Here is a 17,096-nt window from a genome sequence, read left to right on the forward strand (position 1 = left end):
GTTTCTCTTTACCATTGGGATCTACTGTTAATTTTAGATTGGATAAATTCTGCACAAAACGAACAACTGTTTTGAGCATTCTTTCACTAGGTCTTTGGCAGGTGCCCACCCAATTTGGAGGAGGAGGTTTTAGAGAGGCAAAATACAGGAATTGTACCCCGGTTGGTAACAGGCCCCTTACTTCTCAGTTTGCTTGTGGAATAAGACAAACAATGACCAACCACAGTTCAATTATCACTTTTTGATTTTTACAGGTAAGGTGAAATGAAATGCTGTGAGCAGGATTTGAACCTGCTCGGGGAAACCCCATTGGATTTTGATTCCAATGCCTTACCACTCAGCCATTACAGCTTTACTCTCTACTTCTATTAAGGCATTGAACAACTTTATTAAGGCTGTGATTTATAATCCTACCTACAAATTCTGGCCACTCTTGCTTATTTGACATGTTTACTTTAAGCAGTATGCAAAGGGAGATCACTCCCCAAACTCCATCAGATCTCTCTACTCAGCCACTTCCCTGCCTTAACCACCTTATTCCCATCCTGCCAGGCTCCATGCTGTAGAGCCTCACCTCTGAGAGAAGGCAATATTCCAGCATCCTAAGAATTCTAGATGTTCTAAAAAGTTCTACAGTCTTCCTGGTTCCCTAGTTTTGCTTCACACTCAGCAAGGAATGAAGTGAGGGTTGTATTATGTGTCAATGATCTTACTTATTTGTGTTCTCCACAGACAAATACACTATGCCTTGCTGCTATGAAGGATAATTGGACGGGATCTACCAATATTTCAAATGTATATACTTTTTGATATAGCATTTCCACAAATGTATAAGATAGACTTGAACACATGAACGGTTTCACTGTGCTCCCAAAGGAACATTTTGGAGACTTAAATAATCTTGTGATGAAGACTGTGAAATTCACTCGCAAATTAAAAAGCTCTTTTGAAATATTTGGGTCTTTTTCTTAGCTAGATCTTGACTGTTTTCCTAGTCCTTCTACTCTACCAGGGAATTCAGGAATCCCCAAGGGCGGGGGTAGGGGTAAAGAAGAAAGAGGCTGTTTAAAATGATGGCTTCCCAAAGTAGTCACTGTTCATCCCCTCCTCCTTGTCTCCTCCTTGGCAGTTTAACTTTTGTGGGAGGTTCTCTACAGTTCTAAATGGTTTCTCAGATCAAGAAAACAAAACAAAACAAAACAAAAAAACAAACATTCTTGCACTGCGGGAAATCTTTCCTTACAGGGGACGTATAAAAATATTTGGATTATATATATATATAATATTTAAGATTCTACTTTTATATTTAAGTACTTAATTATAGACAAATTACTAGTATGTTGTATAAATATTTAGGTATACATTTAGTTGTCCCGAATTGAATAGTCATTATGATTTTACATGCTGGCTTTGCTATTTTTCAAGTTTCCATAGATCTGTTAGGCTGTCTAAAGGCTCTTGATTTATTATATTTATGCCTATAAATCTATACTCTGATAGACTGAACCCTTAGCAATTTTACATCTGCTATTATACGTATTTTATATAATTATATTTACATAAGTATTTAAGACTAGTATATAAAAGTGAAGCTTATTTTATAGGATCTTATATTCATGAATGTTACAAAATTTTTATGCTATATAATTTCATTTTATATGAAAAAAAGACAGAGAACCTGAAAACAATGATTCTCTTGCTTCATCCTTATTAATCATGTCTATTTTTTTTTGGTTTTACTTTATTTTGTGGGCTTGTAGGACAATACTGAATGACAGTTATAATCTAAGCATCTTAAATTATGTTTTTAAAAGAAATGTTTTTACTATTTGATCAGTATGTATACAGTTTATATAAATTTTTGATTATTAATTTTTAAAATAATTTCCTTGCTTTATCAAATATTTTTAATAATATATGACTTTTTAATACTATTGAGTCCTTTTCTACACATATTGAAATGAATCATTTGTCATTTTTTTATTGGTTATTATGTTACAATTGATACCTTGATTACCAATTGCATCGATAGATTTTTAGGTTGTCAAAGCAGGCTTTTGTTCCTTGAAACAACCAAATTTGGTCAATATATACTAGCCCTTTTATGTTTTGATAGATTTGGGTTGCTTTTCTTCAAATTTGCCTATTGATATATTTGCTAATAAGTAAAAATGGCTGTAATATACAATTTATATCTCCTAGGTAGTTTGTGCAATCAAGTTTATATAGTCTTAATAAAATTAATATCTATCACTTTAGAGTTATACTGGCTCAGAATAATATGTCCTTAGAGTGCTTAGTAAAACCACCTATGAAATTATTATTGATTTTTATTGTTGTATGTTTTGTGCACTCATTTATATTTGTGGATAGTTTTACTACTAAATCCAGTTTTCTACTCATTACATGTTTATTCAGGTTTTCTATTCCTTTTGAATGATTTCTAGGTATTAATTTTCTAGGTAATTAATAAACTCATTAAATTTGTCAAGTTTATTTAACTATCAATATGTGAAATCCATTGCTTAAAAATAGTTCACATGCTCTATTTTTAAAACACTTTAAAGTATTTTTTCTTCTCTTTCTCTCATTATTTGTTTGCTTTTTTTGCCAAAGCTGAGAGAATTTTGTATTCATCTTTTCAAAGAGCCAATTTTTAGCTATGTTGAATCTCAATTCATTTTCTATTTATTATTTTTTCCTTGAACTTTATATTTTCCTGTTCCCCCTCCCTTTTGATTTGTTCTGTTTATCTTTTTCTTACTTCCTAAATCTAAGTTTTGCTCATTACTTTTAGCCTTTCTATTTAAATATATGCATTTTTAAACCTTCCATTCTGATTTGTTTATATTCTACATAATGTACTTTATACGTCATTTTATTTTTTATTTTCAAGAATTGTCTAATATGTATTATATTTTGTAACTGTATATGTACTATTTAAAATGTAAGTTACAGAGATGGGCAGCAGGAATTTCTGTTTCAATTTATAGTCCTGTTTTCTGTTATTTTTTGTTTCTAGCCTCTAAGGATTTTTCCTCATGTTCCTGCCAAGTCATTTATGCATTTAAAATGATGCTTGCTATATTGGGCACAATATTATTTAGTGGGAGATTTTTAAGGCCTTCTAGTTCAAAAATATCTGGAAATTGCAAGATTCTACTAATTTATATAGCACTCTTCTCTGTTCTATACCCTACAATTCTCATGGAAAATTTCCATGACCAATTCCATGCTCAGATGATACATTTGGGTCCAGTCTGGATTCACCTTATTGAAACATACAACTTATTTGTCACAATTGATTATTCTACCCATTTAAAGTTTAAATGGGTAAAATAAACCCATTTTCTTCTTTAAAGTTTTCAGAGAAATGAATTATCCTAATTTTATTCTTTTCTCTTTATTTGCTCCCTAACATTTTTTGTTTACAGAATCTTTCCTCTGACAATAATCTAAATTTTGCAATTCCATAGCATTTATACCTAAGCCCCTTTTTTTATCTCTAAAGCTCAATTTCTATAAGAATTCACACATTTACTTAATTTAATCATCAGCTCAAATTTATAACATAAACATCAAATGATAAATTTGTATATCCAATGGCAATCTGGAAACTTATATTGTTGTAGCCCACTAGTACCTCAACTTTATCTTGTTCAGGGTGAAATTAATCTAAACCATCAAACTACTGCTTTTCTGTTTTTTTCCAATCTCAATAAAGTCACCACAAAAACCCTGGGCTAGAAATAGGTGTGCTTTTAGGAGTGATGAATAAGTTTGATGTGAATACACCCCCACTGAGAACACCTAGGAGACACACAATAGACACAATTGGAAACTAAAATCTATGTAAAAAATGCCAGCAAGGTAGCAAGGAATTGAAGTGCCTAGAATTTAAAGACAGGAGGATGCCTAGTGTTCAGACACTCTCTTTCTTGAGGTATTGGCCATTTCTAAAATTAAGGCTGAGATAGTGAGAAGAAAATATGAGAGGCTGAGCTGCTACAGAGCTTTAGACATTCATGTGAAGATAAAATTGTAGTTCAAACACCAGTAAGAAGGAGAATCACTGATAAATAACTTGGGTTTTCAGCTGGAACTCCCAAAGATCATAATGCAAGCATACAAGGAAACTATAAAATGAAGAAATCCTAGAGAAACTCAAATCTATTTACAAACAAGTTTAATCTCTGTGATTAAGAAATTCAATGAATTAATAGCAAGCTGAAGAATAATATGAGATGGTTGGAACATATGTTGGAATAAACAACAACTGAAATTACTCAATAGGTTTCACATTAGATGAGACACAGTTGAAGAAAGAATAAGTAAAGAAAAATAGCATAAAATATATATGGAACATGGTGAAAAGATAATAGTATAATGAATTCCCAAAATAATAGAAGCAGTATTTGCAATAGTGATTAAAAAGTCCTATGAATGAAATTCATGAGGAATATAAATCAAACCACATGAAAGCAAATAGTAAACAACTGAAATCCAAAGATAAAGGGAAATCTTAACAGCAACCAGACCTGGGTGGGGGGGGTGACGTATTTCTTTTAAGAGAACAAATATAAGGTTTACATATGGTTTCTCAAAAGAAAAATTGAGTCACACAAAAAAATAGAATTATGTCTTTAAAGCACCTATACAAAGCAACTACTAACTTAGAATTCTATATATGGCAAAGATGTCTCCCATCTATAATGATGGTAAAAAATATATTTTCTAATAAACAAATCTAAGAGATTGTCACTAAATGAAGCTTGAAGAATGTAGCAAAAGTCATTTTTGTGGCAGATACGAGAATAGGTATTCAGAAAAAAGTAAAAAGCAGTAAATATGTGAACAAATCTAAATATAAATTAATATCTATAAAGCAATGTCAATGAGTTTAAAACATATACACAATAAAATTCATGACAATGCCTGTTGTATACAAATGTTCATTTGAGATAATTTTTATTTTAATGTATTTTATAATTTTCATGTTTCAACTCATTTATGGAATTTTTATTTATTTTATTTTATTTTTGTTTTATTTCTGCCACTTACTGAATGAACAATAATCAATCTCTTGCTTTCCATATTTGTCTCTTTCTCCTGTTTTGGTCCTGTAACTTGATTAATATGTATTCAGGTTTAAAGCAATGTAGCATTTTATTTTTTATATTTGATAATACTTGTGAGCTATTTTCCTCTCTAATATTGAGTTTACTTTATCTGCTAATTTGCACATTATTTGTGTACATAATACTTGCCTTTTTCATCCTCCATCATTCAAGTTTCATATACATATGTTTAAGGTATTTCTTATGAACAATTATGGAATTTTTACTAAACACTTTATGAAACTTTAGACCAGGGCTCAAGAGACTACTTACAACTGGTTAAGTACCACTTGTCACTTATTTTCTGAATTGAATTTTATAATACAACCCTGTTCATTCACTTACATATTGTCTATGGCTGTTTTCATGCTTCAACTGCAGAGTTGAGCAGTTAATGATAGAAACCATATGGCCAAAAAAGTCCAAAATATTTACTATCCAGCTTTTTCCAGAAAATATTTGTCAACCTTGATCTAGACTAATAGATTTTGAACTGGGTATATTAGTACATATACATTTGATATAAGTATTATGTTTTGGCTAGGTCTATGATTTTACTACGTGTTTAATAATGCTGCCATCTATCTATGGTACTTCTTTCTCTTTCAACATTTTTGAACCTAATGAAATATTTTATTATTCAATTTTACCTTATATTTGCTTATTACCTGTATATTTATTTAATATTCTTTTTGACCATCCAAGTATCCAAAGCCAGATATGGAGACCTTCATCCTAGCCATGGACCCTGAAGCACCACTGCAGGCAGCCCCATATGGCCAAGGACCAGACAAGATCAATCCCTGCCCAAGTCCTTGAAAACAAACAAAAAAAGTATACTTGGCAATGAAGTCCTCCAGAAATTAAAGCAGCAAAGATCTTTCTGGACCAAAAAAAAGGTGAGGGAGTTCATCATTACCAGAACTGTCTTATAAGAATATATATGCTAAAAATGGAGTTTTTTGAATAAAAACAAAAGGAAGTTAAGCAACAATATGAAAACATATAAAAGTATAAAACTCACTGGTAAAGAAAAATGTACAGTCAAATTAAGAATATTCTAATACTATAATTATTGTACACTTTAAACTCTAGAACACAAGGTTAAAGACAGGACTAGTAACATTATAGCTACAGTAATTTTCAATGGATGCATAATATAAAACAGGTGAAGTAGGACATTACTAGCATAAAATATGATGGTAAGAGAAGTAAAAGTGCATAGCTTTTATACACAATTGAATGTAAGTTGTTACTGGCTTAAAATAAACTGTCATATCTACAAGAGTTTTATGTAAGACTTATGATACCCACAAAAAAAAACCTAGAGTAGATACAAAAAGTTGAGAAAGGAATTAAACCATGCTAATACCAAAAGAGAAAAAAAAAAAAGGAACACAAGAAGAAAGGATCAAAGAAACTACAAAAAAATAAGAAATCAATAAAAAAATTACATTAGTAATTCAGTTCCAATCAATAATTACTTAAAATGTGCATATATTAAATTACCGAATCACAAGTTATGGATAACAAATAAGGCCCAACAATGTGCTGCCTATAAGACACACATTATCTTTAAGGCACTCAAAGCCTGAAAATGAATGCTTGGAAAAAGAAATTTTATGCAAATTTTATTCAGAAGAAAGCAGAAATGTCTACACATATCAGATAAAATACACATTCAGTCAAAGTCAGTCAGAAGAGAGAAAGAAGGTCACTCTACAGTGATGTAAGGATAAGTTTATGAAGAGAATATAACAATTTTAAGTATTTGTGTGTGCTACATTGCACTATCTAAATATTTAAAGTATTAAGAGCACTGAAAGGGGAACTAGTCAGAACTATGATAATAATAGGAGAGTACTTCATAACCACTTTTAACAATAGATGGATACAGAAACAGCAAATTCAATAACACTACAAACCACATAGACCTCAAAGATATATGCAGATGTTCCATCCAACACCACTAGAATAAATATACTTTTCAAGCACATGTAGAGCTTTCTCCACAATTGAACATATGTTGGGTTACAAAGCAAGTTCTAATAAACCTAAAAAGATAAAAAATTATATCAAACATCTTTTAATACCACAATTGTATGAAATTAGAAGTCAATAGTGGAAAATGAAAAAAATATTAATTAAACAATATGCTACTAAACAACCAATAAATGAAGGAAATCACAAACAAAAGTAAAAAGTATCAAGACAGATAAAAAAAATGGAAACATAACATATAAAAATTTATGGCATTTTGCCAAAACATGCTAGGTGGAAAGTTTATAGTGATAAGTAGCCACATTAAAAAAGAAGAAAGGTCTCAAATAAATAACCTAAGGAGTAAAATAAGCAACCTACATTTACATCCCAAGGAGCTAACAGAAGAACTAAGTCCAAAATTTAGCAGGAGAAAGGAAAAACTAAAAATAAAAATTAAAAAAAAAATGAGCAGACAGTGGGTTAAGGATCCGGTGTTGCCGTGAGCTGTGGTGTAGGTCGCAGATGCGGCTTGGATCCCGTGTTGCTGTGGCTCTGGTGTAGGCCAGTGGCTACAGCTCTGATTTGACCCCTGTCGGGAGCCATAAGGCTGCTCCAGTAAAGAAAGCAAAGCCACAGTCCGCACCTGCATGAGGCTTGTCTGGTTAGCAGAGCTACAGACAAGCTGAAGAAGGAAGAAGGATTGCAGAGCAATCCCTTGAAAGACATCGGCTCCAGGAAAATAAAAATTATATCCCCTAAAAAATATGTTAATCTATTTTTCTGTGTTTATCCTTCCTTTTCTATCTCTATTCACAGCTTTCTTACTGCTAAAGATTTGCCCTGGGTACGTAAAACACTTGAACCAAAACAGAATGAAGTTATTTAAACAATGTAATGGAAAAAGCCTTTGTTTTGGAGTAACAATTTATGGCACCTATTTTGTGAGAGTATACAGGGGAAACTTATGATTTCAGTCCCTTTACTTAAAAAGAAGTTTGGGGCTGGGAAAATGTTGTTTGGCCTATAAATTGCTATTTTCTATAATAGATATATTTTTTAACAGTGTCACTTATAGCTTTCATCCCTTGTGGGGGCATTTGTTAATTTTTGGGTATAATACTCCTTTCTATTGAAATTGGTGGTTTGGAACTTACGTAAATCAGCACAATAGGTTAAATGCTTAGCTTGCTGGCGCCAAATAAATCATGGTTTTAAGAATGCCATGAGCCCAAGGCTTTCATGCGTTTTGTTAACCACATACACCTTTAGTTAAAGAATGTTAGGTATCATAGTTTATTAATTATTAAAGCTTTGTTCTTAATATAGCATAGAATACCTACTGTTGTTGACCTTTTAAGAAAAATACAGTGTGAAACTTTAAGTTTGTAATCTTGAAGGAAAATCTGAAGTTGAAAGGAACATGTTTTAACTAACCTTCTTTTTTTGTAACTCGGGTGGAGGGAACAAAAGGGCTTTAAATCAAATGTTAATGTCAAATCTTACACGAAACCTGATTGTGACAGGGTATAAAAACTGATGCTTTTCATTTAATAAATTGGGTCATCTGCAGCATGCAGCTGAGGAGTTGGCTCCAATTCTTTCCACGCCGTTTGTAGCCCATCCTCTCCTTCGGCACTCCCTGGCTGCTGGGGCTGGACCTCGGCAGACCCCTAGCCTGGGAAACTCCATATGCCGCGGGAGCGGCCCAAGAAATGGCAAAAAGACAAAAAAAAAAAAAAAAAAAAGAGCAGAAATAAATGACAGAGACCAGAAAGTCAATAGGAAAAAATTAAGAATTTTACTTAATATACCCAAATGACAAACTGTTAGCTAGACTAAGAAAAATAAAAGGGATTCAAATAAATAAAGTTATAAATGAAAGAGAAGACACTGCAACTGATACCACACAGATTCAAAAAATCACATGTACTACTGGGAACAATTGCATGCCATCAAACTGGATGATCTAGAATAAATGAATACATTTCTAGGAATATATATATCTCAAGATAGAGTCATGAAGAAATAGAAAATCTGAACAGATGAATAACAAGCAAGGAAATTAAATCACTGACCCAAATCCTACCAATACTGAAAACTTGGGGTCAGAGGGTAAATTCTGGTAAATGCTACCAAACATTTAAAAAAGAATTAGTGTCAATCCTTCTTAAATGCTTTCCAAAAAATTGAAGAGGAGAGAACACCCTCAAATTTGTTTCAAAAAATAGCCTTTTCATGATAAAAAACTGGGTATACAAGAAATGTACTTCAATATAATAAAGGCTACATATGACAACCTTATACATAACAACATACTTAATGAAATCCCTATCAAAATTCTAATGATGTTTTTAGAGGAATAGAAAAAAAGTACTGTCCCTAAATTTATGTGGAACCACAAATGACTCTGAGTAGCTAAAGCAATTTCAAGAAAGAAAAACAAAGCTAAAGGGATCATATTATCTGATTTTAAATTAGGCACAAAGTTATGGTAATAAAAATGGTATGACAAATAAGCCAATGTAATAAAATATAGAGTCCAGAAATAAACACATGCATGCATATAAGGTCACTTATCCAAGAATGCCACTAGCACATGGGGAATGGGTAGCCTCCTCAATAAATAGGTTGGGGAAGACTGGATACCTACATGCAAAAAAATGAAACTGGACCCTTATCTTACATCATATATAAAAATCAACTCAAAATGGGTAAAAGACTTCAATTAAGACATGAAACCATAAACTCTTAGAAGAAAACATAGGAAAAACTCCTTAACATTGGCCTTGGTAATGATTTTTTTTTTGTATAAGACATCAAAACCCTAAGCAACAAAATAAAAAATCAAGTGGAATTACATCAAACCAAAAATCTTCAGCCCAGCAAAGAAAATAACCAACAAATGGAAAGTCAACTTGCAGAATAGGAGAAAACATTTGTAAACCTTATATTTCATAAGGGACTAATGTGCAAAGTATATAAGGACTTCATACAGCTCAAGAAAAAAACAAAAACAAAAGCAAACAACCTTATTAGAAAATTAGGAAAGTACCTATGGATGTTTTTCCAAAGAATATATACAAATGGCGAAGAGGTATATGAAAAGCTCAGCATCACTAGTCATCAGGAAATGCAAATCAAAGTCACAATGAAATATCCCCTCATATCTGTTTGGATGGCTATTTCCTTAAAAATAAGATATAATAGGTGTTGGTAAGGGTGTGGGGAAAAAAGGAATCCCTGTACCCTGTTGCTGTGGATATAAATTGGGATAGTTGTGAAAAACAGTATAGAAGTCTCTCAAAATATGAACAACTATATTATACAGCAAGTAATTTCTTGGAATTTATCCAAAGGAAGTAAAATCAGTGTCTCAAGTAACATCCGCATTCCCATATTTATTTCAGAATTATTAAAAATGTGAAGATATGAAAATTACAAATACAATACAATAATACAACAAATACAACACAAAATACAAAAACAAAAAGTTGTGCATATGTGAAATATTATTCAGCCATAAAAATAGGAAAATCTTACCATTTGTGTCAACTTGGGTGAACATAGAAGATATTATTCTAAGTAAAGTCAGCCAGACCAAGAAAGCACACACTGTATTAACTCTTACAAGTGGAATCTAAAAAAGCTGAACTCCTATAACCTGAGAGTAGATGGTTGGGACCTTGGGGATGGGGAAAATGGAGAGATATGGGTCAAACAGTACAAAATTTCAGGTATAAGATGAACAAGCCCTGGGAACTTAATATACATCACTGGATTAATGCACCATAGATAATAATGACTCTAGTTAACAACAGTATATGTAAACTTGAATTTTGCTAAGAGAATAACTTTTGTGTTCTCACCACATCAAAAACAAAAACAAATAGCAAAAAGCCTATTAATGATATGAGGAACTGGATGTGTTAATTGTTTGCGGTAATTATCTCAAAATATATATTTGTATTAAAGTATTACATTGTACATCTTAAATGTGCATAAATATGGTCTGTCAATAAAAAGAAAAAAGGAAAAGTAAGTTCATTTATCAAAACTCTTCATTAATACAGATGTAAAATTGGGAAGAAATATTAATGGACTGAATCCTGAAAATAAAATGATAGACTTTGTTTTTTTTTTTAAGGCCATACCCACTGCGTATGGAAGGGGTTGAATTGGAGCTGCAGCTGCCGGCCTATACCACAGCCATAGCAATGCAGGATCAACCTACACCACAACCCACAGCAATGCCAGATCCTTAACCCATTGAGTTTGGCCAGGGATCAAATCCACATCCTGATGGATACTATTTGGGTTTGTTACTGCTGAGCCACAATGGGAACTCCAAGTTTGATTTATTCCAGGGAATTAAGGTCGCCTGAATATGTGAAAACCAATCAGTGTTGCTTATCCTATTAACAGAATAACTAGAAAAATGAAATATTCATTTACTAGATGCAGAAAGTATCATTTGTTGGGAGTTCCTGCTGTGGCTCAGCAGAAACTAATCTGACTAGTATCCACAAGGATGCAAGTTTGATCCCTGACCTTGCTCAGTGGGTTAAGGATCTGGCATTGCTGTGAGCTGTGGTGTAGGTTCACAGATGTGGCTTGGATCTGGCATTGCTGTGGCTGTGGTGTAGGCCAGCAGCTACAACTACAGTTTGACCCCTAGCCTGGGAACCTCCATATGCTGTGGGTGTGGCCCTAAAAAGATTAAAAAAAAGTATCATTTGTTATAAAGTCAGTGACCATTCATATTAGAGCTCTCAACAAAGTAGTATTAAGGTGGAATTTCATAATCTGATAAAGTTTACATATATCTGCCTAATAGTTAAAAGTAATTTTTGGAATTAAATATACAATAAATTTACATGTATTTTGAGCATGTTAACTGATTTTTTTCTTTCAATTTGTAAATTGCAAATATATGACAAAAAAGCAAATTATTGCTTTTGTCCTCTTTTCTGGTCATATTTATTTTAAATACAAAGTCTAGCATTACGCAAGGATTCTGGGTTAGTCAACACTGTCAAATATATCTCTGGGAAAGCAATTTCCCATGTTTCAGATTCAACACTTTTAAAATGCAAATAGGAGTTCCCACCATGGCTTAGTGGTTAACGAATTTGACTAGGAACCATGAGGTTGCAGGTTTGATCCCTGGCCTTGCTCATGGGTTAAGGATCCGGCGTTGCCGTGAGCTGTGGTGTAGGTCGCAGACATGGCTCGGTTCCCATGTTGCTGTGGCTCTGGTGTAGGCTGGTGGCTACAGCTCTGATTCAACCCCTAGCCTGGGAACCTCCATATGCTGCAGGAGCAGCCCAAGAAATGGCAAAAAGACAAAAAATAAAAAATAAATAAAAAATAAAATGCAAATAATCTTAAGTCTTGAACAAGTTTCTGGTTGTCATAAGATTGCATATATATATTAATATATATATATATATTCTTAGTTATAAAGTAATGTAAAATCATAATGCAATATTTTAACTTTGTAAAGAGTTTAAGGTCTAAGAAATGTAAAAATTCTATACCTGAATATGTTCCTCTCTGTAATATTACTTTATTCCTATATTTAATGAATGTTTTTGATTATTTGTACTGCCGCTAGCCTAGGATATTAATTTAAAGGATACATACAATATCTCCTCTTACGGAGATTTTTTTCCATGAAGAGGGGTAGATCTTCCTCAAACAATTATACAAATAAGTATTCAAATTATACCTGTGGTTGTCAAACTATAAAAATGTGTTAAAATCCTTTGATGTATGGACATACCAAAAATCAATGAAACTTCTTTGAAGGTATTGTGGAATCAGCCTATTTAAGTGCTCAGGATCCTTTATTTTTTATGTATACATAGATAATATATTTTGATCATTGGTAAGACACCAAAATTCCTCTGAGGCACTTAATTATCAAAACATCTCTATTTTTCAATATATTTTAATTTTCATGACAAAAAATAGCCATGTCCAGTAGATACTTTTTAAATAATAAAAGTTTAGTTAACTACCTACAAGTACATTGTACAATGCATTTATTAATATTTCTTCAATCATTGAACATTTGTATAAGAAAAATATACCCTAAAAAGATGAAAATTTTACACAATTTTCTGATTTAGCCATTAATTTAAGAAAAATTTCACAATGAAAAGTACATAATCCTGATAGGCCTCATTAATTACATAATATTTGATTTTCTTCTTACATCACTTTTAGAACCAGAAACCTTATTGATTGAAAGAGTAAAGTAATAAATAATTAGGCTAGGGTATTTTATATATCTTATGGGACTCTTTACATTAAGACATTATGGAAGCAACAAATATTTTGTTAAAAATGTTTAAACACATATTGAACACACTCTAAAAACAATCAGGGCTATGACTATAATTTTAATTACTAAAACTACTAAAAAGCATGGTACAGATAACCATTAGCATTTGCAACTGTAGAATGATTCTGACCAATTCTAGATTTATCTTTCCTCTTAATTCTTTTATGTTATTTTTAAATTATTTTTTTTTTAAATTTCTCTTCGGGTTTTATTGAGGTATAATTGAAGTACAGCACTGTATGAGTTTAAGGTGTACAACATAATGATCTGACTTACATACATCATGGAATAATTACCACAGTAAGTTTAGTGAGCATCCATCCCCTTATACAGATATAAAATAAAAGAAAAAGAAATATTTTTTCTTGTAACAAAAACTCTTTCAGATATATGCTTTTATATATAGCGTAGAACACTGTTAATTATATTAATCATATTTCACATTATATCTGTAGTACTTATATATCTTATAACTAGAAGTTTATACCTTTTAACCATCTTCATAATCATATAATGATATTACATTATTAATGACTATATTCCCTGCAGGGTACATTCCATCCCTGTAATTCATTTATTTTGTAACTGGAAGTTGGTACCTCTTAAGCCCTCTCATCTATTTCACTCAATCCTCCCACCAAACCCACAGGTTTTTATTATTTTCTTTTGGAGTCTTTAATCTCAAGGTCAGATTTTGAATAAATTGGGACAGGGTGCACATGTTTTAAAATATCTTTTTTTTTTTTTTTTTTTTTTTTTTAGGGCCACACATGTTGCATATGGAAGCTCCCAGGCTAGGGGTCAAATTAGAGCTGTAGCTGCCAGTATACATCATGGCCACAGCAATGCTGGATCCCAGCCATGTATGTGACCTATGCCATAGCTCACAGCAACACCAGATCCTTAACCCAGTAACTGAGGCCAGGGATCAAACCCACATCTTCATGAATACTAGTCAGGCTTGTTACTACTGAGCCATGATGGGAACTCCTAAAATATCATCTTTTTTACTGAGTCTTCAGGTCAATAGAAGTTTTGTGCCCTTTAATAGTTTATAATGTAGTCAACATATTGCCTAAGACATTGTGTTTAATAATTATTATTTAAATGAGCTAGCTACTTTCTGACTTTACTTGAATAAAAAAGCCCAAGCCTTGAGATGTCCCAAATATATATTGGTCTTGATCATGCATGTTTGTCATAACGTTAAGAACATTTTCATTGGGATAAGCACCATGACCTTGAACCTTGCAAAAGAAGAGATATTTAAGTTTCTCTTCATGGGAAGCTATCATTCCTTTGATGCCTAACATGAAAACTAATTCCTTATAACAGGATATCATAATCTCTACTATTTAATGTATTAACCAGGACCCTTCATTCAAATAGCAATATTAGGAATGAACAAAGCATGGTGTGATCCATGATTAACTGAAACATTTCCCCTGGTGTTATCTGAAAATGGAGCAAGTTCAACAGTTTCCTATAAAATCATAACTGAATATAAAATAACTGGCAGAATTATAAATTTAAAAATTTATTTTTGAGATCCTAAAATATTTAAATCCAATAATCTTCCTTCACTTAAACTTATTAAAAGATAGAAATAAAAGAAAAAGGGATAGTTATGCTATATTGTAACCATAATCAATATGCATGTTATAGTGTTTTGCAAACTGATTTCTGCCTATTTAAACTGTATTCTGAAGACAGAGAGAGAATGAGACAGAGGGGGAGGGAGGGAAGGGGAGGGAGAGAGAGGGGAAATGAAAGAGAGGGAGGAATGAAATTTTAAAGACTCTGCAAATAAATTTGGAAAATACCAAATACTTTATTTCTCTTGGTAATTCATAAACATTGTCTGTGTATGAAGGACTGAAATATTCAGTAACAAAGAAAACCGTTTCACTTTGCTTTACACAATATTTCCCAAAAACTTTTGAGAGGAGGCTCTTAAGGAATCAGAGCTGGAAAAGAGCCTTTTCCGGTCTGTGTAATGTGGTTCCCCCTCCCTGTGTGTTTGCTCCTTCTGCTTCATCAAAGGGAAATCAGGTGGCTGATAAGAAGGGAGTTTGGAAGTCTGTCTAGATGTCTACCTGAGAGAAAACTACTCTTTGTGTTTTGATTTGGGGAGTTTTCTGTCCCAGAGAGCTGAAACTCACCCTGATAGAGTGGGGCCTTCCGAACAGAAAGTCGATGTAAGCCTATTGACCTAGGGATTTTTTTGCTGCAGGAATTTGGGTTTTGTGCACTAATTCTCAATATGGGCTGCACATCACACCTGGAGAGGTTTTTAAAAATATTCTGATGTCCAAGTGCCAACGAAGACCAAAGGGCTCTGAAAAGATGGCCTGGCATTGACAGTTCCTTAAAGCTCTCTCAGGGATTCCGTGATAACACAGTCAGGGCAGAGAACTACACCTCAAATACTTCATTTTTTTACCCTTAGCCGAAGAACTCCCTGCAAACCTTTTATTTCTGCTTTGCCCATCCTAGTCTCACTACAAGTTTAAGGGTTTCACTGCGAGATTTCTGTTGTATGCTCTGCTGAAATTCCAAAGACAAGAAAACCTGATTCACATGGATAATGAAACTTATCCCTATTTACAGACAATTTTATTCCTGATTTTGGAAAAACTGTTGTGTGTTTTCACACTAGGTCATGTCCTAATTTGCTGGTCAGCAGTGGGCTTCTTGTTTTTGCCTCAGGGAACTAAGTGTTCACCCATCATTTATATCCTCTGGAGTCAGGCTCACAGGAGACACACACACAAATCAACCAACACAAACAAAAAACCCCTATACACTCCTGTGCAAACTATAGAAAGGCTCTTTTACAAATAATCTATGCCATAAGCCATAGTTTTGGAAGTTGTTCTTAATATTGAATATCATATAATTTCTTGGATGGAAACACATACATATATTCTTTCTCCAAAACAAATTCTCTCAAATACTCCCCACTAGTGTGACCTAGCAATGATGAATACAACAGACCAACAAATTTAATCCCAATGTGGAGAGTAACTCAATGCCATTTCAATGTAATTCACCCCTCGGTGTATCATAGGGCCAAATTTATTTTGTTTTTGATTAGTCTCAGAATTCACAACATCGTTTTCCATTTCCCTTCTAATTTTATTCCCAACCCAACCTAGATAGTATTTCCCAGCATTCTTCAGTCTAGGGAAGAACTGTGACATTTAATCAATACCAACAAAGCCTATGTAAAATCAACAGGTACAAACAGAAAACTGGCAGTGCTATTTCTGTTGGAAAAGGTCAAATTATCAGAAATACTGCCAGGCAGCGCTACACACACTTCATAGAATGATGCCGGCTGGCACTTTAAAACCAAACACTTCTGCATAATGGGATATGTGATAGGATTAGTGAATTTTATGAACTTTGGCATCACTCTGTTGATATACTGCTGTTTGTTTTATTGCATATAACTCTCTAGGTCAACAATATGATTGCCAAAACTTTAGCCCCATAAGGGTGAAAATCTACTATGTTCCACTCCTAGCTGGTAAGAACCCCTAGGAAGAGCACTCTGAGGTCAATCTTGAATTATTTTACCCTTCTTTCTAAGGTATAACAGCTGCACTATGGCACTTTTTATTTCAGTAAATACACAACTGACTATA

The 17,096-nt window shown here is 32.9% G+C and overlaps 1 non-coding gene across 1 annotated transcript; it reads right to left on the reverse strand.

The window, feature by feature from the left end:
* On the reverse strand, positions 271-351 carry TRNAL-CAA. Its single transcript has one exon. It is a non-coding gene; the product is annotated as a tRNA-Leu (tRNA).

The sequence above is a fragment of the Sus scrofa genome, chromosome 5 (assembly GCF_000003025.6).
Source record: "Sus scrofa isolate TJ Tabasco breed Duroc chromosome 5, Sscrofa11.1, whole genome shotgun sequence".
Classification (NCBI taxonomy): Eukaryota; Metazoa; Chordata; class Mammalia; order Artiodactyla; family Suidae; genus Sus; species Sus scrofa.